Raw genomic sequence first — 26696 nt, forward strand, 5'->3', positions numbered from 1 at the left:
TTGGAATGTAAATATATGTGGATAGCCTATAAATACTGTACATAATCATACAATAAACAATGAATACATGTAAATATAATACTGTGATAAATTAGCATATTCATTTGATCTTTTATTAAAAAAAAACAAAGGTCTTTTAATGTTGTATTTTAAATGAGTGCAGTGATTTACATTTCACTGTGGTTTTTAACAAAGATCCAAGAGGATTATGTCCCATTTGAAGCTTGTCTTTGGGATCAGACAGCAATTTGCTGCTGTGTGAGATAGTAAGTCTTGCTGCGCTGCACATGTGGGCAGCGAATGAGAGGAATGTTTGCTCACCTCTCCATCATAATCTGTTGTTCATCAAAGAGATCTATTTTCTGCCCTCCTTTTGTAGCTTTTCACTGGACTGCAAACTCTGACAAAGTGCCCGAGTCCTGCTCTTTAATGATGACACATGAGAGTTATCCTGAGGATGTTGTCAGATCAGGGGATGTGCTGTGGGTGTAAACCTGGGTGGTGACACGTGGGGAGTAAATCAAAAATATGGTATTTTTCTGTAATTCAAAAAGATGATTTGCCTTGTGATGGATTGCTGCTATCAAAATGTTTAGAAACAACTGATAAAAGCTCAAGATGCTTTTACACAGTTAAATTAGACTTAACTGAGACTATTAACCCTCACTTGCTAATGTGTTTATCCATAATTTGAGGTGTCACAACTTAAGCCATCATAGGCAGATGGGATCAAAGCATGTTTTTACACTGTAGAGTAACAAGTAATGTGACTTGATATGTTTAGATTTTGTCAGCGCTAAATAGAAAATGTGGTGCAATGCTGTTCTGCAAATTTTCCACAAACTGATTTTTGGGCAGACATCTACGTTGCTGCGGTAATGAAGATTAATTCACGAATCCTCCGATACACACCCTCCTAAAAATGGATTCCATTGTCTGTGAAATCTAGCTGTTGTTCAACTTGTATCGCTTTGACACAGTGTGTTTTGCAACAGCCATTTCTCAAACTGACACAGAATGAAGAAGGGTTGCGGCCTCCTCCTGTTTAATTATAGCGCCCTGAGAAAAGCAGCAGATGCCAACAAAAGACATCAAAACAACCATTTGCATGAAGAGAATCTAATTTCAAAACGATTAAAAAATCTATAGTTTGGCGTGCTGATATTTTGGTGGGTGCTGAATGTGCTCTCATGGAGGAAAAATGGCTCCTCTAAGAGCTTTGCAATTTCATAAGAAATTAGACTCGTGTCAATTGGTTTTGCTTTTTCCTGCTGTATGATAACACTAGAAAAAACATAATTTATATTAGAACATGCAAGTCAGCTGCAAAACAAAAAAAACTGAGGGGACTGAAATAAGAGTAATAAAAGTGATTCTTGTGCTGTTGCACATCATCTATCTCTCAAACCTTTCTATAGCATTGCTGGTAATGATCAATCATTTATAAAATACCTTGCTTGGGGCTAGTGAATTATTATTAAGTATTATGTTAATGATTTGATTCTATATAGAAAACACTGGGTAATTTCATAACCTGGGGTAATGCTAATGAAACTTTTGTCAAATTTAATTTAAAGGAAAGAGAACTGTTAAATAAGCATTTTAGAAGCATCCCAAAGAATCAGCACTAATTAAATTACATGTTATGTATTTATTTACTTGCAATTTTTCAATAAAGTTTGTATAAGTAATGAATTTTAACTTTTTTTGTTTACTGTGTTCAAACTGTGGCTGTCAAGGAGCAATATGAGATGGTATCAGCGATTAAGGGTCACACAGATAAACCTGATTTCTTTCCTGACTGCTGAATTGACAACTCAGATTCTGCAAATGCTGATTCTGCTCTGTTATTATCACTGCTACTTTGCACACTTATTTTTTTCTTCCCTTACCTTTTTTTTTCTCCAAAAAAACAGAGGATTAAATAATTAAACAAATAGTTTTTCAAATTTGCTCTCATAATATGTCCTCCAGAGCTCTCTTTGCATATTACTGAGTCCCTTTTTGAACTTTTGCATACAGTATTTAAATATCTGTGGTTTATCATTGTGGTAGCAAAGTGTCATGATGTTTGCAAATGAGTTTTCTCACAAAAAAAAGCCTCCATGGAGCCAACACATTTGCACCAACAAGGTCATATGAAGACAGCAAGAAATGCATGAACAGGACTATCAAAAAATAATGAATCTGTATGAGCCCTGTGTTGCACTCAGTTCTGTGCTCTATATAAAGTAGCTTTTAAAAGGAAAACTAATGACAGCATTGTCACCGGGCACCTCGCGTGTAATAAGATGTCAAAGGTGTTAAACTCATTTCCTGCAGTCAGCACCCCACCAAAAGAGACCTAAGTCACCTTTTCAAAGTAGATGTGGAAGTGAATACTCTCATGACCACATCATCAATGTTTGTGTTTAATTTAAAAGTGCTTTCGAAAAAACCCACTGGATGGCTACAGAGTAATAAAAAAAATCTAAAGAATCTGTTTCAAAGAATCTTAAGATATTCAACACATCCCATCATCATTGATAATTTTCTGCTCATTTCATTAAAGATGTATTTATTTATAGTTGAGAAATTAAGGGACTATTAATTTTCTGTTTTAACTCATTGCCAAATTCACTGATAAAGCCAATTTCTGCTTCCCCCTTGCAATGCTGAAGCCAGACACTCCCCTAGTGCAGAAAAGCATCCTGCAGGACTGCCAGTTCAAAGCAAGAAAAATCAATGTCCTCTCACAGCACCACATTATGTAAACTCCAGCCCCTTGAAAATGATCACGTTCAATATCTGCAACGTTTAGCAGCCTTTCCTGTCCTGTGTTGATGTCTCTCGTATGTTCTTGAACATGGTGTCTTTCAGATAAGATTGCACTACTATGAGTAAGTGCAGTCCTATTGTACCTCGTGATTACTTTGAAACACAAGAAAAGTAATTTAGCCAGGGTAGATCATGTTACATAACTTCTTTGTGCTCATATAATAACTTTTGTTTTAGGGCCTGGGAAAGTTGACACACAATTACCACTGTATGGCTTTTCATGACATTGATGAAGTTGTTTGGAAAGAGCTGGAAAAGCCACAACAAGTCAAAACCTTCTGTTCCATTACGGACTCCGACTTCTTACCGAAAGGAGCAAAAAAAGGAAAAAATGTGGTTTGTCAAAAGTAAAGCAAATGAGAAAACAATAGGAGAAAAAAACCCAAAGTAACCCACAGCACGAGGCTTGACTAATTTTTTTTTTTTGCACAAACACATTTATGAAAACATGTCATTAAGGATATCCAGCTGCTCTATTCTCTGAGAGGTGATAATGTGCTCTTGTAAGACTTTTAACAAGAGGAACACACATGTGGCACCGGTTCATGCTGAGTTTAAGTCATGTGAGAGTAGAGCAGCTGAAGAGCTTCCTTTATCTATCTGCAAACACTAACATAGGCACAACTTGGTTTGTCCCAGAATGTGGAGCACACAACAACAGCAGCACATTACAGACATTCACCTGCTAGGGATCCTGTTTGATGTCCTTGATGGCAGCTCCATAAATAATTGCTTCAGCTCTGCATTAATGGTGAAAAGAGTGTCCCTTCCCTGAATCACTATTTACAGTACAGTATAACACAAATTCCCTTGAACATCTATAACAATATCAGCACTGTGCACGTTCACAAGTTTATCAAACCATCTATTGTATGTATTCTCAATCTGTGTTCGCAGCAGCCCAGGGTGTTTTCTGCTGTTCATCAGAGGGGCTGTTTTCCCTATTGAGATAAGAAATTAAATCTGCAGGAGCAGAGGATGCTGGGTTTGCTGCAGGGTGGCGAGGCAGCAGCTCTGATAATGGAGCCGACTCCCATTGCGCAGGCTATGAGGCAAACAGCCGTGGCGCCAACCCAACCCTGCATATGTGAGAGGATAGCTAACAGTGTCACTCTGCAGAAGCTCGCTCTCTCTCTCTCTCTCTCTCTCTGTCTGTACGTGAACATGTGGTTAAATCTGCATGTGACAAAGAGGGGGGGAAGGAACAAGATGCTGTGTTTTTGCTGTCCTCTGTGTCTCCATTTGACTTAATATATGTGGGAGAAAAAGGAAAGAAACTGTAGGGGTTGGCTTTGTGTTTAATGTAGTGAGAACACGCCTGTATTGTGTGTCAAACATACTGACCCTGTGGAACAAAAATTCAGTCATCAATGCAGTCAGAGGAGGGAGACATCAGTTATTCAGCATATTGTTATCAAAGCCTTTCCCACCTGTTCCTTTGCCCCATTACTTTCTGTTCATTTTCACAGTCAGGACAGGTTATGTGTGGTAGTACATTATGTAAATGTGAAAAGGGTTTTAATTTCAATTTGGGAACTCACCAGAATATCCTGTCGTTTCGGATGCTCCTCACAGGGTTCACTTCAAAGCAGCCTGCAGAGAGAAATAAACGGTCACACCTTAATGTGCAAGCACAAATAACATTGGGGGCCATACGGCAACAGTTGTAATAGTGTCAGAATCATAAAAAGCTTCAATTTATATTTCAATCTTTGATTCCATCCCAGATTCAATACAAATGATTTGATACTTCTGTAGCAGTAGAACAATCTGCCCAAAGCCTCTCCTCTCTTCTAGATGAAATTTAAAACAGGAGAAATTCAAGCAGAAATATCAACGAATATCAATGAACCTTGGACTGTACGCTGGAGCACTATCCTGAATGCAATGAATGATTTCTATGAATACTCACTGCTGAATATAGAATATGTATTGTCCACACTACCTCTTTGTGTTGTGCAATAAATAATGGACTGTTATCCTTGTACCATTGAGGGTGTCATTATAAACTATATTATTAGTTTGTCACCAAAAGATTCTTGTACATTTAAAGTTTGACAAAGACAACAGATTCAATACTGTGTGACATCATAGGTGACTATAAAACTATTTTCAAATATGATATGTCAATTAGAGCTGATAAAATGTGGAAATATATTTCAATTACATGCAGTCCAATACTACAACAGTGTCCACATTGACCACAGAGTTGAAGCGTACGTGGGTGGTACACAGACAACCCACCACAGATCATTACTTTTAATTAGCCCCACCTTTATAGTTCATTAGTGACAGCTGTACTGATTCTGCTGTCGCGTGTTAAACTTGCAAACCAACCTTTCACACTGCTGATAAACATTGACATGTACCGTCTTTAAAGTAAAAGGCCAGGGTGTATAGCAGGTTTTACAGGTGAGTGACTTTAAGTGGTATGACACCTACAGTGTAATTTGTCATCACTGGTCTGTATCATTCCAAGAAAGGACACACTATTGTACTTAGTATTTAATAAAAGAACCGGTGAAAGAAAAAATATGTCTCATCCTGCATTTATTGTTCTGCTATCTCTTTATGTTCTGCTCTATCATCATGAAAAACATGAAACATGGGTGGGGTTCGGCAGTGGCCCCACATCACATTTGATAGGATATATTTATGTTTATGCCTCAGGGTGCAAGATGAGCCCTTAAACATAAATATATCCTATCAAATGTGATGTGGGGCCACTGCCGAACCCCACCCATCATGTAAAACCACAATTGACAATGGGTTGTTGTAGCCACAGTAGCAGAGTGATATCGGGGCTAGAGGTGTGTGTTTGTCAGGTGGCAAAAACCTTTTATATATCTCCAAAAGAGCGTGGCGGCAGTTCAGTTTATTTATTTTACCCTCATCCTCCACCTGCTGATCTGAGAACATGGCTGAGTGAGATGTGGGCGGTGGCCAACAGTCCTCTACAGCTTTGTATCTCTGTGATTCTCCAGAGACTCACTGAGCAAAGCCTACTCTATATCAATCCCAATCGAACTGATAAAAGATTTGACAAGCCGACATATTCCGTTTCACTCGGAAATGCATCAAATTTAGGGATGCATTATTTTCATTAGTGATTAATCTGCTTTCTCAATTAACTGATTTATTGTTTCATGCAATGTCAAAAAAAGAAAGTGAAAATGCCCATCACAATTTCCCAGAGCCCAAACTGACTTGTTCATATGTTCTGACCAACCGTCCAAAACTCAACAAAACATTAACAGTTCAATGGGTTATTAAAATTATTATATTTTTTTATATTTATATTTATATATTATAATATTTTCTTTGATTGATTAACTGACTGATTGATTCAGCTCTGATCAGACTACATAAGATAAAGAAGCTCTAACTGACATTTCAGTCAGCCATTAAATCTGCAATAACTTGGAAACAAATTGTGAACATAACATTAACATATTGTTAGCAAACAGTTTCTGATTTACACTTCCAACAGTTAAAGAGCAACTTTATAATGCATTTGAAGCCATGTTTCTGTCCACCTGGCAAATTTAAGTCCAATATTCAATCTCTTTTAGCTCTGGTTTTGGTCTCTACCAACTCCTGAGGGAAATATCTGGCTTTTAAGCTGCAAAATGCTTGACTACATTCCCAAGCTAATCTCTATTTATGTTTGTTTGCTGTTGCCGCTGAGGAGGTAGAGTACAGTGGATTTATAGACTTTTGTCTGACTTAAAACAGCTGCCTGCTGCAGCTGAAAACAACGCAATGAGAGCAATGAGAGTGAACCAAAACAGTAAAGTTGCAGCCAGACTGCAAAACAATGAGCTGAAACTTGCTATAAAGCTCTATAAAGCTGAGGGGAGCTGTTGGGTCATCATTTTCCATAGGTTTATCACATACACACTGTCATTTCACACATTGTTATTATAAAAATGGTGATTATAGCCCCTTTAAGGTTAACACAGAAAACCTAAATTTTATTCGAGTGACTGATTTTATTTCATGCTGCACTTAACTGCATTTACAGAATTATCTTCTCTGGTGTTTTAACCAGCGGGGAGCACATAAATACTGTACATGAATGTGAGCATCAATCCACATGCAAACAAGACCATTTTCAGGCATTTCTGGTGCAATGATTTTATGCACACCACAGTTAGCATCAACCTCATATGTACAAAACTCTCCAGGATCAGGTTGAACCAAATAAAACAAGTCATGTGTAAATAGTTATCAGAGGACATGCACAAACTTCTTGAATATCAATTAAACTGCTGCAATACTGTATATAGACTAAGACAATTCAAGGGAGCCACAATTTCCTCCCTGTGTGCCCACACCACAACTAAGAGGAGCACATGGAGCCATCACAGTTAATTGAAGCTTTTGTAGATGAAAAAAGAGACCACTTTCCACTTTTTTTTTTCTTTTTCAGGAATAATGACAACAGGGGAATAGCTCTGATTCTCCTCTGTCAAATTTAATTGCCAAAGCAGCAATCTTGATTAGGATCTCAACACTCAGTTTTATCAGTCCCAGCCACAGCAATACAGAGTGTTTGTCCAAGCAAGACGTATTTACCGACCCAAACTCTCACTTCTGCTAAGAGTAAACAAGGCCTCTATAAAAGACCCTGACATTGAGAGCAACCTTCAAAAGGTTGCTCAGTAGCCATCCATTACATCCAAAAGAGACCATCTTTCTAGTGTCATGTTCACAACTCTCTTTCAAACTGCAAGATCGCCCTTGACATGTGGGTCACATTCCAAACGTTAAGCTAAATCTGAAATCTTCTCTTGTGTTTCTCTAGTATTTTCTCAGTTTCTTTTTTTCTAAGGATGTCATTGTGTAACGTCCCATGGCCAGCTTTGTGATTGACCTAAGAGAGTGATGTGAGAAGTGTAATTTCACGCATGCCACACTTCTCTGTGACATCCATCCTTTGTTCATGTTCTCTGAAGCATCCAAACACTGAGGAATTGATTAATACACACTGTACACACATTCCTTGCTGCAAATATCAGCAGAGCTATTCATGCTCCTTTGGCTGTAAACTTACATATTGTGAGTGCATGCTAACTGCCCCTTCATCTACTCATCAAACTCCCACGCAGTCACATCAAACACAGCCGCTGCACGCACATGCAGACTAACTCTTGAGTGACACAGTGGCTGGATCAATGAGAAGATTCTTTACTCTACAGTATAATTATTGTTATTTTTCTAATTAAAAATGCTGTTTTTTGGATGGTGTGTTTTGTGGAAAGGTAGGGAAAGGCTCCATTCTGGAAAACAAAAGCGGTTTTGTGTCAAAACATCCTTCAAAGATCAAATGTCAAATAGACTCATGTACTGCTTCTAGCCATGCCCTCATTTGAAGCATAAAAAAGCATACAGTATAAAAGCATATAGGCCAGCAATTAATAATTATTTTCATTATCAGTGAATCTGCTAGTTATTTTCTTGATTAATAAATTCATTATTTTGGATATAAAATGTCAAAAAAAGGGACAAAATGCCCATTATTATTTCCCTGAGCCCAAGATGAAATGTTCAAATTATGTGATGAAATGTTTTATTCCACCATCAGTCCAAAATATAAAAGATATTGAGTTCATTATCACATATGACAAAGAAAATAATAAAATCCCCACATTTAAGAAGCTGGAAACAGAAAATGTTTGGAATTTTTTTTTAAAATTAATTATCCCTTGACAGATCAATTAATTGACTGGTAATGTATGACAGCTTTAGACAGACTTACATCTATAACATGAAGTCTATTATATCGTAATTATAATATATAAGACTGATAATTTATACATGATTGATGATTCATTAGATACTAAAACTGCAGCTGTCAGGTCGGTGGTTTGCTTTTCCCTGCTTTTCTAAACCCCGTGTGGCAACCAAGGCTTCTCATTTGCAGCCACCCTCAAGGACAAACAGCTATTTGTTTGGTGTTTCAGGACTTCAGAGCTCCAGTACACAGGATGAGGCAGGAGCTTGGATAACTGTAAGCTTGGATTATGTGTCTCCACATAGCGACAAAATGGATGTTTCACAGTTTTTTTTTTGTTGTTTTTTTTTTTACTGAAGGGTTTTGCATGTGAGCATTCAACAGAAACTAATAGTTTCATACTGAAACAGAAAAATGCCATTTTCTGTATTTTTGCACTACCTGTTCATCGTTGGTTTGTGACTCTAGGCCAGCAATGTTCATAGAAACATTATCACCTCAACAGTGGAAACACCCTCTAGAATTCCTAATGAAGAGTGAAAAAGAACCTGCTACAGGGCCTTTCTATAGCGGCGTATAAACCCTGGGTGAAAATGCTAGGCACACAGCACATCCACCTCTCTATTACTCTGCCTGACTTGCCACAAGGCTAAAATAAACATTTTGAGGCTAGGACCCACAATGCTATTATAAAACCCTCAATAAAAACAAATAAACACAAATTTGATCTTGGGCTTTGGTGAACTTAACCGGTCGGATGAATTGTGAATAGTGGCGATAGACTAGCTTATGAGTCTAAGTACAGCCTGGTTATTCTGTCTGTTTAACCCCCCTCCCTTGAAGCAATCGCTGCTGAATACAAAACAAGAAGTGACATGGTGAGAAAGGATGCGAGATATACCTGCTCTAATAAGCTGCATGCTTAACTGATGGCTTGACTGCGGCGCTGCCTCTGTCGTGCATGTTAAGCATGTTGTGATTTCCATCACAGCTGCTGTTACACTGCTGCCTCCGCTGAGTGTAATTTAACAGACAGCATCAATGAGACTTCAACGCCCGTGACCCTGTCACCAGTTCACCGGCTGTCCTTCCTTGGACCATTTTTGATAGGTACTGACGACTACATAACGGGAACACCCCACAAGACCTGCCGTTTTGGAGATGCTCTGACCCAGTCGTCTTGCCATTACAATTTGGCCCCTGTCAAAGTCACTCAGAACCTTATGTTTGCCCATTTTTCCTCCTTCCAACACATCAACTTCAAGAACTGACTGTTCACTTGTTGCCTAATATATCCCACCCCTTGACACGTGCCATTGTAATGATATAATCAATGTTATTCATTTCACCTGTCAGTGGTTTTAATAATGTGGCTGATTGGTGTATGGTTCTATTAGTGTGCCCACACAGTTGGCGCGCTGACCATTACCAGTACCTCCAGGGTGGCCAATGTGACCACCAGAGATGAGAGCGCCCCAGACAAAGGCAGCGACCCAAGGCAAAGTAGAGGCCTGTGCTGTGGGCTGCACTGCAGAGAGCTGGAACACATAAGTACACAGAGATAATGGCGGTGGCGGAAGTGGGAAATGATGAGGAGAAAATTGCACTGATGTTTTACTACTGTATATTTACTATGACTAGGATGTTGTGACTCCTTTGTTAGGAAGGAAATCATGTCGTGGTGCAGATAGTGACCATGGTGACACTGAGCGATAATACAAGTTGCCTGAGAGAATCATCAAATAATATACGCTCTAATAATTGCTCTGGTTGTGCAGCTATTTTTAATAAAAAAAAAAACATTTGCAAGTCTGTGTTACCCTAAACCATGTCCCACATATATAAGTCAGTGAACCAAGGGGAATATGGTAATTGAATAATGCTTTAGTCATCTCATATGAATAATTATGCAATAAGCACAACACATAGTTGTGCACCACTGGCCACAGAGGTCAGCAGGGTTACCCGTGAGCCTCCAATATGCAGACTACGAGCGTGCAAGGGCTCACAGCTTCCCTGCGTTCTTGATAAGTCAGGGGAGGATCGTCTCTGTTGCTCATGATCTGGTGCTCTGGTAGTAAGCTCTTTCTCCTCCTCCTTTCCCCCTTGTGAGCTGAAGCCTCTGATGATGTCCATACTGCTATTTATACACTTAGCCATGCTCAGCATATTTACCCATACCACATAAATAATCAGGAGGTATGAGAGATACTATGCAAGAAGGATGGGTTTGCTTTAACACAGCAACTTCTGGCTGCCCACATCCACAGTACAAGGTACAATGTTTGCATCATCGCATTTCTTACTCCATCTCTACCGTACTCATCCCTAAACCAGAACAGAGTTACTTATTAATGCGGACGTAAACAATTGACTGACTGTATTAATGGCTACTTTGACTGCAGAGTCTTTAATGGTTGTATTGATCGTCCAGATATTATTGATAGAGGTCTCTGAGAGTGTAAAACCCATGTAAGCAACTTTTCCAATATCTCACTAAAGGAATGGCTGCACAAGATGCTCAATTTCACTTTTTGACCTTTTTTCTGGTAGGAATGACTACCATCATGTAGAGGGGAGCCATGTGTCACAGTTTGAGGTGAATTTATCATTTATAGGCTACTACTGAACACATTTATCACTGAATGATTTGCCAAAAATTAAGTATTTCTTATTGCTATTCTCTACTAATTACTTAATTACATGCACACTGAAAAACAGGACATTTTAATGGTAAATAACAAAAAATTGTTATTGTGTGAATATTCTATCAGGCATGGACACAACAGCAGCAGAGAAGCAAACGGTAAATGCACTAAGAATAGTTTAATGCTCCCAAAGTGATATGAATGTGAACATGATCTGTTTTTTATATTGATCTTAGTGATGCTAGTATCGATATTCAACATAATACTCCACTGACAGTAGAATCAATACTTAAGATACCAACCCGTCCACCCCTAACCTCTGCTCTTTTTGCTCAATACACTGGAAAAAGCACACTATGGGGATTTATTTCAGTGCAACTGGGAACAGACTAATGGTTAAAGGATAGATGGGTGTGGCCAACAAATTTCATCCAATTTTGGCTATCAGAGCGAAACATGAATTTGTTTCTAACCTATCTTCAAGATTAAGCTGGGTTGCATAAAAATGGAACGGCATGGAAAATGGTATGATTGCATCCCTGGTTTATACTTTATACTCATGTTTGTGCTACGTTTCACAAAAATGGATGCAGAAATATTCAGTATCATCAGCAGGCTGGGCTGGGAGAAGGTTCTGTAATGGCAGACCATGTCAGCTGCATTCATCCTCTTTAAAAGCAGCAGACTGTTTCCTAATGGTCTGCAAGGAGAATCCAGGCTGGCTTTTCCTTTGAGTACATTGTTCCTGTGCAGAGGGTGCCAAAGCCCAAAGCACAAATATACAGCACTCCAAATATGATTATACAGTGTTCCAAATATTCTTCCAAGGGCACATGATGCCCCTGTTTAAATGTAATTTTAGAGACCGTGAAATTCACTGTTGTTTCCATGTGTAATGATGTGTAGTCGGGTAAGTTATTTTACAAGACAATGAAATATTTACTGTTAGGTTAGAACTACAGGAAAAATTACTACAAATTAATAGTTAATTAATATAGTTTTGTGATTTAAAACTGCATTCAGTTCCTCATATGGGTATATTTATATGCTACTTATTAGATCTTTGATGGAGTTCAGGATGCTATATTTGTAATCTGTGTGGTTGATTACAGAGAGGTGAAAAAAGCAGGAGCTGGTTTACTTTTTGGTGGAGCCTGGTACCATAATGTCGGATGGTTGAATTAATTCATTAAGACGCCTTCATTGATAATAGTAATTGTGTAATTTTGCGTTGAAAACACGCAGTACATCTCTCAAATTAGTGACTCCAGCTGGAGCACACGTACTGTATCATTCCTGCTGCTGTATGATAGCTGCAAGTATTTTATCAACTGAGAGGGAAGAAACTCATACATCCTGTATGTAGTTATGCATGACATTATGGGTAAGAATCACCCATTAATTAAACCCATTATAATTACATTAATTCAATCTTTTGCTTAAGATGAACATCTTAATGAACTTTAGATGCTAATGTTAATGCAGCAGATGTAAAATGTATTTGAAAATGAAAGAGGGAAAAGTAAACATTACAAAAAGGTTTTTTTTGTGATTTTGGAGACGCCTCTGTGTGTCTTTACCAAATAAAGCCATGAAAAATGCTTTTGGCAGCTGCTTTTAAGTTTAAAAGTGGTCTGATGAAATGCATCCACAATTGTATGACAAAATGGGTGACAAATCTGCTGCACCCCATGATCTGCACAAAGACAACCTCAGCCTACATGTTGAAGGGTTTCAAACAGTTTTATTGTGTCTCCTTGGCAACAACAAGTCTAAACAGCTGCTTGAGGAAAGCATAGTCACTTCAACTACTGTGGTACAATCAAGTTTGATTGGAGCCACAACATTACCAAAAAAGGCAAAATGTACAAAATGTGAACTAGAACTGTGCTGCTTACATTTATGCCTGCATAAAAACAGAGCTGCATGTCTTTTGTTACTGACAAGGTTTCAATACATAAAGAAGCAAAACAAAAGCCAAGGCTATGGCTTCCCCAAAAAGCTGTGTTCTCATGTTGCTGCCAGGGAAATACAATAAGAAAACATTTTAAACCCTGCTGCAGTCATTTCGCTGATCAAACTACCCATTTAATTTGAGATGTATCCATTCTGCAAAAAAAAAAAAAGACTCAACACATTTCTGGAAGTGTGATGGGAGATAGCTTATGGCACTGTCAGGGTTGAAAATGGAAAGTGAAACAATATCTTTTTAAGTCTGCTGCAGAGGCAATGTTAAAAGCATTTTGAGATTAATTTTAAATCCAAAGCTGTCATTTATGGGCCCACAGCTTATTACTACCTATCTAATGATGTGAAATATGATACAGTACTCCAATTTTCAAAATATCTGAAACAGAGCGAACTGTGTCCAAATGCCAAATTATCATTAAATGGGTAGAGTAAAACTATAACAAAGGCTTCATATGAAGACACACAGGGATAAAGCTTAGTTTATTTTCTATTCTTGTCTTTTTGTGTCAATACAGTGGAGCGTTAATATAAACACATTTAATTTTAATCATAGAAAATGTTATTCAAATCTGCAGTAGCTCATTTAATTCAAACTGTGATTACAGTATGTTTCCTGTTTTTAAACTCATTAAACTGGAATTCATGCATTTTTGCCTCATGTATGCTTTAAGCTTCAGGAATACATGAGTATAAAAAAAGGGAGTTTAGATACATAACTTCCACATTCAAATGTTCAATGTTCCACATTTCTCATATTCAAAGATTTAAAACCTTCAAATGATCACTGAAATTTTTATAAATGTCCAGGTTCTAGAGCAGAATGCAAAGTCCATGATAAGGCAAGGTAAGCTGAGATGAGATACAATGAAACTTTAATGAGCTCCATGAAGAAAGTGGATGGCTGCAGCAGCAACTATTGATAGGATATAATAAGAACACCCTGAAATATGTTGCTTTCAACACTGAATGCCATTTTCAATATACTGGGTACAGGGTTACAAATGCTTGGCAGTGCGATAAAGAAGCAAAACAATGCCATTTTCAACATTTAGCGACGTCTGAATGTTTAATGTCAAACAATTTGCCTGAACCCACTTGTTTTGAAAAGCAATTGTTTTCATAGCTCTCTCAAACAGTCATGGTTAGCTGGACTTGGACAGCCTTGCTTAGTCATGCTGACAAAACAGTGCTTCCACAAAACACCAGAAAAGCCCTGTTATGATCCACAGTCACAGCCTCATTTGAACTCGGGCACCAAATGTGTAGAGCGCTCCATTCTTTGTTTAGCCCCTGAGATGTGTTTGAATGTGTCCAATTATTTACTTAAATATCTGCAGGCCCCATAAATGCCACCATGTTGGGGTGCAAGAATAAAACGCAGCCTGGAATTCTCCTGATGATATTTTATTAGACGGGCATTTCACAAATGGTTTAAATAAGTTTTGTCATCGTAGCGTCAATGGGTATACAGGAACATTTATATCACTACAGTGGCTAATAATAGCAACCTTCCAGCTACCACTGCAAACACTGTGATCGGAAACAACAGTAAGCCTGCAAAACTGTCGCATCCTATCCATTCATGTCAGCATATTGACATCCTCGCTGATATTGAAAGGGATTATGTCACTTAAGTCTGCATGTTTTGCATGCCTGAAGAAGTGTTCTACTTGGATGGAAGCTGATCTTGCCTTGCCAGTCAGCTCTGTTTGAATACTGACTTCCTCCTTCGCAGATAATCCCATGAAAAAGACAACTCCTTAATGCCTAACATCCTTAACACAGCTCTCTCAATTCCTTGAATCAGAATTAGCCGCCATGGACGCCCATTCCATTTTGTGCCTCATCGTGGACCTTTTCCACGTGTCACTGAAGATGTGCCATGAGCATGCATCAGGTTCAAAGTGATTAGGATAAAAAGACACCACTGATAAGATATATGTGTGTATATGATGGGCATACGAGGCACATAGAGGTCTTGTGTGTTGCTGTTATCATATTAAAGCATCTTAAATTCTCTCCTCTCTCTGTATATACGGGTTTTACAATCTAAATTCTTTGCCACTCATCTTATGTTGGATTTAATACAGATGCAGCTCAGGCCTGTCTTGGTCCTCACTGCAAAAAGCTGTAGATTTCCATTAAGATAAATTGGAAAATGCCCTGATAGAAAGCCCACAAAAACTCACTGTTTACTGCTGTTGACTCGTAAAAAGACAATAACCAATTTGCTTTTTGACAGCAATCCAGTTTCTTAGGTACAGTGCAGTGTATAAACAGAATTTTCAATACAGATTTTATCTCTTCCAGAAAGACTCCAAAAAAATTATGTTACATTATGATATTGTGTAGGGCAAAAATCATATGTTCTTTACATTTCAAGTCCTCCATAAAATGTAAAGCCGGTTCTAGTTCATGAGATATGTTCCTGATAGAAATGAGAGAAAGCTAAAGGACAGGAAAAAGAAATATGGGCATGAGTAAACGACATTACTGACCAAATGCTCTCAACTCCATCTACCAGTTTCTGAGGAGGTGCAGTGAAAGGCAGAGAGGCTGGGATGAAATTGGACTGCAGTCAAACAGATTGTTTGCCAAGAAATTGCTAAGAAATGTCAATCAAAATGTTGTGCCCTGGAGTGCAGGTGGAGTCAAAGTGCTTACTAGTAGAAAGAAGAAAAGAATGTTTTGAGCAATATTAAGTGCACCATATATACAGTTTGGGCTGCAACTAATGGTTATTTTTATGATTGATCCATCTGTTTATCATTTTGTTGATTAGCCATCTTGTCTATAATGGTGAAATATCTTGATCACTGTTATCCAAAGCCCAACCAGAAAATATTCACATTTGAGAAGCTGAAACTAGAGAATTTTGTCATTTTTCTTAAGAAATAACTCATGAAATGACATTTAATTGATTATCAAAATAGTTGGTGATCCAATTAATCAACTAATCAGTGCAACTCTATATACAGTATATTGGTACCACTTTTTAGTAAAACACCCTGCATATAGGGTTTATAAATGGTTCTAATGGGATTATTAATCCTTAATAAATAATTTACTGATGTTTTATTGATCAGTTGGAAGTCATTATTGAGTTGTATTGCAAGGTTGTAAAACATCTTTCTGGCTCAGGACACCATTCCTTTGTCCTTGTAGCTACGGGGCATCTGGACTACAATCCATTTATTAACTATTTATTCACATTTACAGCTTCAGACTTGATAGATTTTTTTGAAAATCCTTTAACTTATTTACATTTATAATTGCAGATCATTTACTAACCTTTGCTGATGGTTTATTAGTAAGTGAGAAACTCATGAACATTTATTATTGATATGACAATTACATCCCCAAAAGTCTTATTAATGGCTTATAATTGATCTATATTGGTAAAACCATAAGTCATGACTTACAGAGACTGCCTTATGAAAACATGGTATAATATATTTTAGGTGACTGTATTAAGTCATAACACATTCTTATGGTTAAGAACAGTAAGTGCACTAAACTAATAAATACATATAGTAGCATGTTGAAGCCCTGTACATGAGTTGTAAGAGCGATACTCCATATATAAATATCTTTTTCTTTTTTAGCCTTTCAAAAACAAACCAAAACAAGCACAAAAGTGTAAAGAATAGATTAACCACTGTGGTATATACATACATGTGTGTATACATGTATATGTATATATATATATATATATATATACATATATATATATATATATATACATGTATATGTATACACACACACACACATATGCAGCTAGCTAGCTTACAACCTACAGCAGTAACTGAACATTACTTCAAAGGCCATGGAGTACATAGCTAACTACATTAGTTAGCACTTTATATACAAGCTAGAGGACCCTTAAAATTAGGTCTATATGACTAGCAGGACATAATTTGTTGGTTTGATGTCAGAATATCCAAACTGACCTTTTACATGTAAACACATGACTGCACATAACCGTACCAATGAACATGACATCTACATAATATATTCCATATGGTTCTTTTGAGGACGAATGACAAGCCATAATCAAAGTTATCCCAGTGGCCTGTATGTTTTAAATTACAGAGGCATCTTAATGCATTTCTCTGGAGCACTATTCTTTGTAGCAATTCAAAGCAGTTAAGCATGTGTCTCCACGTTAAATCGCTGCATATGTAGCATTACCATATACTGTACTGTACATATACCTTGCCCTTTGAAAAGCTCTTGCAATTTCCTTGGTTTTCTGTGGTGTTGCAATATAAGATAAGACTAACCTTGCAATGGATTATCTCTTAATTTAGCTACACTGTTGACATCTTTAGTCCTGGTTCTTGCAGAATTTTATTTTTATTTCTATGCAAATTTGATGTTAGCATAAGAGAATGGTGATCCAAAATTAAATGGCAAATATAGTAACAAGTGTATTTTGCCAAAGAAATCAAGGTTACTCAAAAATCAGATTTACTGTAATTGGAGTAACAGCTGGCAAAATACATGCTAAGATTTGTGCTAGTTGCATTTTTTAAATCAATATGCATATGGAGTGTTGTGTATAAACAAATTTAAATCACAATGACCATTACAAATCATAGCTTCCTAAGAAAACATAACATCTTTAAGCCTCATGAAAATCCTTCGGGCGTATTCGAATAAATGAGGTCAAAAGTGGTTAGTAACAGATCACTGCATCCCCACAAATCACCAACAACCATATGCTTTTCTGCACATTCTAGTTATACACAGTCAAACTAGACAGCCTTGTATTATGCTGCCTTTAACCACAGAGAACAAGAGATGAGGGTGTTGAGAAAAAAAAATTGTTGATTGTTAATGGCTCTGGGAGCAGTGACAGACAGAGCAATGAAATGGCTTTCTAATGTCTTGTTGCACCATGAGAATGAGGCGGAGAGGGGTGAAAGGGTTTTTGTTCCGCCAAGGTCAATTGTTCCACGTTGATTTTATTACGAAGTGGAAAAGAGCTTGATAATAAGCTTGCTTAATAGCTGTGTTTCAAAAGTTATTGGTGGGTACAACAACAATAACTGGGATCGTATTGTATTTTAAGCGTAGGCGTTGGGTAAGCCAATTGTACCTTCACTGCCAAAATAAGTAACAGCTGTACAAAGCATTATTCGCTGCATAGACCTAAAGTTGTTGCGACAGTGTTAGGTTGCATTGAATTTGAGCAGCACATATTCTAACAGACACATTAATTAACATGGTTTGTCAGTTGTGTTTTAAGTTGCTGGAGGCATCTTGACCAGGCCAGCAGAAAACAAGAAGTGAATACACCGAGCTATTTATCATTAATATGTCAACATTTACATTTAGGTTGGAGAGAGGAATCTAATTATGTAACCCAAGCCATGTTTTATCCCTTATGGGAATAAGTAGTGAAATAAGACTGGCCCCGCAGAGTTTAAAGCTAGATTTCAGATTGGTGTCATCAGAGTTAATCCCATTATGGGGGCAAATAGGAGCCAGGGTGGAAAAATGGATATGTATACAGAGAAAATGGGATCAGAGAAGAGATTCAGCCAACCAAGCTATGTAGGGGTGAACTCATGGTTTAATGGATTAAATCCAGTCAAGCCATGATGATTAATCTGACCTCTTTGTTGGAGAGTTGCCCCCTTACACCTCAAAACTTGTGAAATACAATATGTGTCTGTGCTCAATCTAGATCACAGGAGGTTTGAATCCAAAAAGTCCTGCAATCATGGCCACCAGACAAGCCTTTGGACACTCCACAGATTCATCTGTGAAAGGCAGATGACGGGGGAGTTTGACTTGTACAACATACCATGCCATGACTCACAGATGGGAGCCAGCTCAGGCAGGATTTGTCACCATAATGGGAATGGTGTCTGTATATGTGTACTGTGTGTGCGCGCATGTGCTTGTGTGTATGCACGTCTGTGAGGGTGTCTGTGAGCACGTAAATATATGTGTGGTGAGACTGTGGTGTTGACTTTCAGCGGAAAGGGGTGGGTGGAGGAGAGGCGCTTTGACAAGTGTGTGATGCATGCTTCTGTGACGGCAGCAGCCATCAGAGAGCAGTGGGCTGTTGAAAACTGATTACCCAGACAGGAGGAGTTTACCACGACCCCTGTCACTGGGCCTAATCCGTAGTTCAGTAAGGCCTTCGGTACATAGCCTTTTAAATGTACACTAGCGTATGACACTGGCTTTTGAGGATTTCTATTTTTTAAATCAAAAGCAGATTGTAGGCCTAAAACTAGGAACACTGCATTTAGGGCTGAAATGCATAGACACACACCCCAAGTGGTCATTTTAACATCCTACAATTATAGATATGATTAAATGTTGGATAAAATGGTTTGAAAATTCACAAGTTAAAGGGGACCTATCATGCTTTTCCTTATTTACAGTCATGTATATAATGTTACAATGTCGGATGTTCATATTAAACATGGCCAAAGTGTCAAATAATGATGTAAACATATGTAGAAGGAATCCCTGTGAGCAAAAAGCACCAGCTTCAGACTGCTCTTTATGCTCGGTTTCCAACAATTTCCAGCCCAAGCCGATGATTTCTTTATATGGTCATCTGCTCCATGCACAACGTGCAAGTCACTGCTCTGCTCCGCTAACATTTTTCCATTGTTTTGTGGGTAGTCAAATCAAGCCATGACTCTTTAGTTGAGCTGGCACGCTGTGAATGTTTTTCCATTACACAGCACGGCAAAGTAAAATAAGCTGTTTACCTGTTGGAGGTGTGCTGCTCATCTGAAGCTTTTCATCAAACATCATCATCACTGTGACTGTTTCCGCTTGTACTACTCCTCTCTGCATTATTTCAAACTGATCCGCTGAACAAAGAGCTCCAAATGTCTCCATGCCTTGTGTCGCTGCTAACGAAGCTCCACTAATTAGGTGAGGAACATGTTTCATTTCCTGTAAATTCTTCACAGTTAAAGTCTCCTGTTATTTAGTAATTTAAAAGCTTTTAATTTGAAGCAGTAAAGCAGGAAATTTTGGGTTTGCATCAGCGGCAACTTAATACGATGATACGGCTGCCCCTTGGCAGCTTCTGGAAAGCTGGCAAATCAGAACAGAGTGGGCTCACTGGGAGGGGGGCCTTAAAGAGACAGGAGATAAGACTGCCTGTTAAGAGACAGAGGCTGAGCTGAGGGGGGCTACATAAAAGGCCTGTATAAGATAAATAAGGAGTTAATGCATGTATCCTGTAAATAAGGAGAACTGTTAATCATGCAAAGCTACTCTTGTGGAGTCTCAGAATAAAAATATAGAGCTGGAAATGAGCATAATAATTAAACAAAACTGTTCCTGTAGGGACTCAGCCTGTTTTCCTTTAAATTCAAAGGTACTGTACTTGAATCATCTTTAGTTTGTGAGCTCTACAGTTGTCAGTCTTGACTTTGGCTCACACTATCAGCACAAAAAAGGCAAATAAGTAAATCGGTGTTACAGCTGGTACTCCTTATCAAGCTGAAGAGCAGGCAGCCAAGTGATTATACCTTATTTTCATTTTTTATTTGGTAATTATGAGGTAAAATATGGCAAACTTTGAACAGATGGATGTTTTGGATGAACTGGGCTCTAATGCTAACAATTACCATCCTGCCGTGACCAGTGATGCTACTTAGTTAATGAGAATGGGCATAATGGAAGCTGTCAATCTCAGATTTTTGAATACACATCTCTAAATGTGTAGGAAGAAAACATTTACTTTCTGTTTGCTAAAAGCCCACTCCTCCATTTTGCATCACTCTTCTCACACCCAAACCTCTCACAAAGTTATCCATACCTAAAATATGATCAAGGAAAAGAAGTTTTGTGTGAGCTATAAGCTATAATCTTGTTGTTATTAGTTTACAGTCCTGCAATTCTAACCAGAAAAAGCAAGACTACCTATCCAATGACAAAACCAATAAAGATTTATATTAAATTCTGGTTTCATCTTTGTGTTTTTGTAATGACTTTGTTCAGGTCAATGTTCTCAGCTGTTTCACTCTCAATGAAGGAGAAAGAGCAGGCGCTTCTCTTCACTGACTTACTTCTCTAGAGACACCATGAACTTGTAGTCGAGTAAAAGAACGCTTCAGTGCTTTCAGTCGACTCAAACAGCGCTCAGTCTGCTCACTGCTCATGGGAATAGTCAGGTAAAACCTTTATATTATCAGGTTTATCACTATCACCAACAAATGCTGAATCTTGAATCATTATGCTCTGAAAATAAGCTATTGTATATTTCGTTAATACACTTGAATATTGCATTGTGACTAGTAGTAGGTAATGCATTATATGAATCCTAGGCAAGAGAACATTCCACTTGTGGGTTGAATTTAGTCATTTTCATTATAGTTATTTGTGTTGTGAGGAATATTTATTAATTCTCAACACTTATGTGCCACATTTGAGACTTGATAACTTGAAACTACATTCCTTCTCATAAGCTACAAGGTGATCCAACAGGGAAGACAAACAATAAGCAGGAATGGATGTATTGAAAAAGGTCATGCTGGTAATTTTCTGTATAAAGATGTTTGGCAACCAACTCTCAATGGCAGAGATGAATGCACAACACGAGCAGATTTATTCAAATCAATCCACTCTTGCAACTGTATTAATGCAATGAATGATATGATAGTCATGTGATAGATTACATATCTACAAGCATGTTTAAAGCCTCTGTTAGTTGGTTTTACATTGTTAAGCAAGAAATGAAAAGCAATGACGACAGGAAAGGTTAGAGGAGCACATGGTTGGCAGTAATGCAGAGTAAACATGATTTATAGTTAATGGAGTAAAACATGTAGAAACAGCAATCTGTCCCTTTAAATGCTCGATTAGTGAATGGCTGCTGTATTACAGTAGAGTATGTGCAGGCCAGTACGAGCTGCCTGGACAGACCATTAGCTGCCTGAGCACGAGAGGTGAAATAATTACCAGAGACATCAGCTGAGCCCCACAGCGTACAACCTACAGTCAACATGAACATGTGGAGTTCATCAATGGCTTGAAAAAAAATCCTCACCTTGATATCCCTACATATATGCATGTTTACTGACACTGCTGCAAAGCATGAAGACACTTATTTATGTTTTTTTTAATGCCTACATTTACTACAACTTTATTATCTATTGTAATTGTACCAGCATGCCACAGAAGTTAGATTTTATCCCATTACCACTATACCCTTTACACCAGATGTGGAAGCAGTAAAGGTCATCTATAGATGTATCACTGATTGCCCAATCTTAAGTCACAGTAAAAGGGGTCACATGAATCAAGGTTCAAAATAATCATACATTACTTTACATTCTCTGGACGCAGTGCAGCCACAACAAGATCATAAAAGGAAACTAGGGTCAGGGCTCCTTTCCCTAGTCAAGATGTTAGTTCAAATTATTGTTTATTCTCACCTGGCTCACGGCAGGTGGGGGATAGATAATGTAAACCTTAAGCCTGGCTCACTGCATTACATGATAATATGAAATGGTGGTGCAGTACTATTTCTTTAACACGGATGACTTGGAGTGAGCTACTGTAAGATGGAGCAGCTCTCCTGACTGATGGAAGAGAAAGAGGCGAGCGCTTCAACATATGTAAACAATTTCACGTGTCTTAACAGGGTCCTGTGAGGATTGAGATAGTCATGCTGTATTTAGCTATACTTTTGAGAATATATGACATACAAAGCATATAGTCAGTCAGTAGAGAATTGGATTATGTTGTAGGATTGGTTGAGTATTTTATTTTTCTGGTTACTTTTTTCTGCTGTAAAAACTGTTGTGTGGGGCGGAGCAGGTGAAACCAGTTGCAGACATAGGCGAGGAGACAGGGATATGATAGGAATAAGGTATTTATTATAAGGCGAGGAAAACCTGGGGCTTGGGCTGGTAGCTGGGAACCAGAAGCTGAGGCAAGGGGAGCTGGTCCAGAGTGGAATCCGTGGTGGGAAAGCAGTGTAGAGCAAGTGTCCAGGGCAGGGAAGCAGGGCTGATGAAATGAGGGACAGGAGACAGGGCCCAGAGACCAAGCAGATAGGACTGCAGTGAACAGGGTTAAACCAGGAAACGACAAGATAACAGGATACATGCAGGCGAAATGGCTTGAAGTGTAGACTGACTAGAACAGGGGCTACGATTTTGCAGTGTGGATCTGGCAGGGCAGAGTATAAGTAGAGGTCTTGATTATAGAACAGGTTGCAGCTGGCGGGGCACTGCTCTGTTTCCAGCACACCTGTCTCCACTCACACAATCACACGAACTGGGAGAGAGAGGGAGAGAGCCACTGGGGAAGTGGCAACAGGTAGGGAGACACAGGACTGAGGCAGGAATCGTGACTAAAACTAGGTAGTGTGAATACAACCTGACTCCAGCCTCCATATATTTAAGTCTACTGAGCGTTTCTTACTCAAACAGTTTTGCGTAGGTTATCACTGGAAAGAGGCACCATCTGTTTACCGTGGCACACAGTGAAAACTTCTAAAATATAATTTCAAAACAATTATTAAAACTATACAACTTATTCCACTAAATTAAATCAGTGAAGAGTCACCTAAGGATCTTGGCAATTTCTCAATACATGTTCCCTTCTCGTACCTGTTTTATTATAACAACACAATGATCTGTGCTTAGGTACATCCAAAAACCATTGGGGTAAACTTTAAATAAGGTCTTCAGTCTTGTGTCAGATCATTAGCAATCAAATAAAGCTCTCAGTTAGACGCAAACAAACAGGTGAGTTCAGGAAAATGTCGACTTTTCTTCTTAAATAAGGTCATGCAGCATTCTGTAGTAACATCAGAGGGTCTGAATGAAATATCAGATGAATCTCACTGACAGGAGTATCCACTGCCTGTTATACTGTACAAATCAATGAAATGAATCTTCACTCTTACAGTATATTGATTAATATATTGATTTGATATGGCCGGTGTTTTAATTTTAGAATATTTCAATGAGATTTTTTTTCACACTTTGCATTCAATTCAGTTCAATTCAATTCAAATTTTATTAAGGACACAACTCATGGAGGGTCCATGGCACAATAAAATACAAAGTGTAAAATATAAAACAAAAACAAACAAAACAAAACAAAAAAGAATAAATTAATAAACAATCTCAAAAAAACACAACTACAAAAAAAAAAAAAAATTATTCCACAATAATCAGGCAATTGCATTTAGGCTATAATGCTAATGGTTCCACAGTCTAGATGAGAACCTGACGGTACTCAGTTCAGGTTTGGTCAAAGCTAAAACAATACCGTTAGCAGAATCAGATAACCTGCACATACATCTATATATATATATTCGTATTACAGCAGAGCAGGTAGGTACTCCAACATTAACAAACATTTGGCTTGTGCTGCAGCTTCTTGGAGTTTTAAGCAGCAGCCTCATACTGTCATTGTAAGCCACTGTGTAAGTCTCTGCATGCTGCCTTTTCTGTAGCACCGCCACAGGTGGGCAGTATATAGTGGGGTACAAAAAGCTTTAAAAAGAGAGATCTTCACAGTCACTGAACACATACTAAATTTACGAGCCAACATGTTTGCTTGTGCGTACAACCTTCAACACTGTAAATGTCCCTATCATCTGATAAATCATTAGTTATATAATGGCCCAAATATTTAGCCTCATTACACTCATTGAGGGCAATGCCAGACAGGAAGAAATCAGGAAATACTACTTTTCTGTCTTCTCTACTTCTGACTATCATAATATTACTCTTAGTTGCATTATATTTGATGTCGAAATCTATACCATATTGTGAACATACCTTCAATAACTGTTGAAGACAAGCACTACATGGACAGAAAATCACCAAATCATCTGCGTACATAAGGTGATTAATGATAGAATTGCCAACTATACACCCTGTTCCACATCCGCATTGTATCAGTCTTCCTAAGAATCCAGAATTTACTCCCTTTCAAAACTTTAAAAAACAATTGCTAATTTATGTTTGCGTAATTCACGAAATCTACTTGAGTGACACTTGGAGTTAATGTCAGTCTACTGAAAGAAAAAAACAGACCTAAAGCCAAACATTTATTGAAAAGACTGACTGTGGTGATAGAAGCCTGTTGAGGACTTTATTTTAAGTTATTTCCAACTAGAATATATCTCTAGAGTACCTGAGGGAGAGAATTAGATTGAAATTGGAATACTGTACACTGAACCACAAGTAGTAAAGTAAGTGGTGAGTGAGGAAGTAAAATAAAATAAAATATGTGAGCGGTGCAAAGCTCTGAAAACCATGCAGCTGTCTGACCTGTGAGATGACCTGAACAGCATACTGAGTGAATTTTGTTGTTTTATTTACTCTAAAGCTGGGCTGTTGTGGCTGCTGCTGCTGCCGCAGTGAGTTTTCATGCCTGATAAATTACTGTATAGTTTGAATGGACTCAATACTTAATAAATCTTAACCATTCCCTTGAAATCTGAGTGGTTTCACCAAACCATAAACATCTTTTCTCACAATGCCCTCCAAACTTCTGGAGAATGGCCAGCTTGGAGTATATTGTGTGTTTTGTTTGATGATTTTAATGCTCAACCTGAGGGCACAGGTCCCCCACCCACAACAATACTGCACCTACATAGCAAGGAAGAATGTCTCAACACAGCTTCTGAGGCACATGTGAAACGTAGCTTAAAATATAAGAAATCTTTATGCTTATTAATGTCAAATAAAACACTTAAGAAAACCCAGACAGTTCAGTTTTCACAAAATTACGTGCAAGGCCTCATTAAGTTTAAGATAATGTCTATTCTAATATTAACCCATATAGCTGATCAAAAGGTGCATATGTGGTTTGGATATTCTGCTCGTCAAATCCCCATGAGATTGACTTTGAGGCTCGCTTTGAATCCACGTTCTCAGCCAATAGTGCCTCTCTGAAGGAAAACTAAAAAGAGATGAAAGTTGGCATCTGTCTGCCATGGAATCAGAATTCTCTGCCGTACTCCGACAGCAGCAGTGTCAAAAAAAAAAAAAAAGGAAAGGAAAAGAAAAAAAAAAAAGCCTGGGATGACAAGGAATGAAACGATCACCATCCCTGACAATTTCTGCAGTAGATTCCAAAGGAGATGCTGCATATGCAAACAATGGCAGGATCCATAAATGATATACCTTGTGTGTCTGAGAAAAGAACAGTGTGGGTGTAGCGCTAATGGAGCACTCTTCTGACAGGCATTTCTTTCAGTTGTCTTATGAAAGCAACCTGTATCTTCCACAGGGGGCGAATACTGTACAGTGGAATGTTTGCAGAAACATAAAAAGATTTAAGACTTTTATTTCAAGAATCACAACAGTTTGTTTTACAATCGCCTACGTACATTAAGTCAGGTCTCTGTGGTAGCTCCTGCACTCCATTATTAATGTTCCTCCTTTACAAAAAAGTTAAATGTTGAGATACTCTACATACTTCAGTGGTAGCCACTTAACCGCTTTCTTGTGACAGTGTTATCATGAAAATGACACTTTGCCATCCCTTGTCTAACGACACACACTGTCACA

The 26696-nt window shown here is 38.1% G+C and overlaps 1 protein-coding gene across 4 annotated transcripts in view; it reads right to left on the reverse strand.

Annotated features, from left to right (window-relative positions):
• The window catches only part of lrfn1 (leucine rich repeat and fibronectin type III domain containing 1), a 121383-nt gene that overhangs the window by 54721 nt on the left and 39966 nt on the right, over positions 1 to 26696 (reverse strand). For 2 of the 4 annotated variants that reach the window (XM_042413127.1, XM_042413129.1), the window contains exon 2: positions 4359 to 4410. The gene's annotated coding sequence lies outside the window, so the exon portion shown is untranslated. Of the gene's footprint in view, positions 1 to 4358; positions 4411 to 23054; positions 23414 to 26696 lie in introns of those variants that run through there. The other 2 variants (XM_042413130.1, XM_042413128.1) reach the window with 2 other exon arrangements.

Source organism: Thunnus maccoyii, chromosome 6, assembly GCF_910596095.1.
Source record: "Thunnus maccoyii chromosome 6, fThuMac1.1, whole genome shotgun sequence".
Classification (NCBI taxonomy): domain Eukaryota; kingdom Metazoa; phylum Chordata; class Actinopteri; order Scombriformes; family Scombridae; genus Thunnus; species Thunnus maccoyii.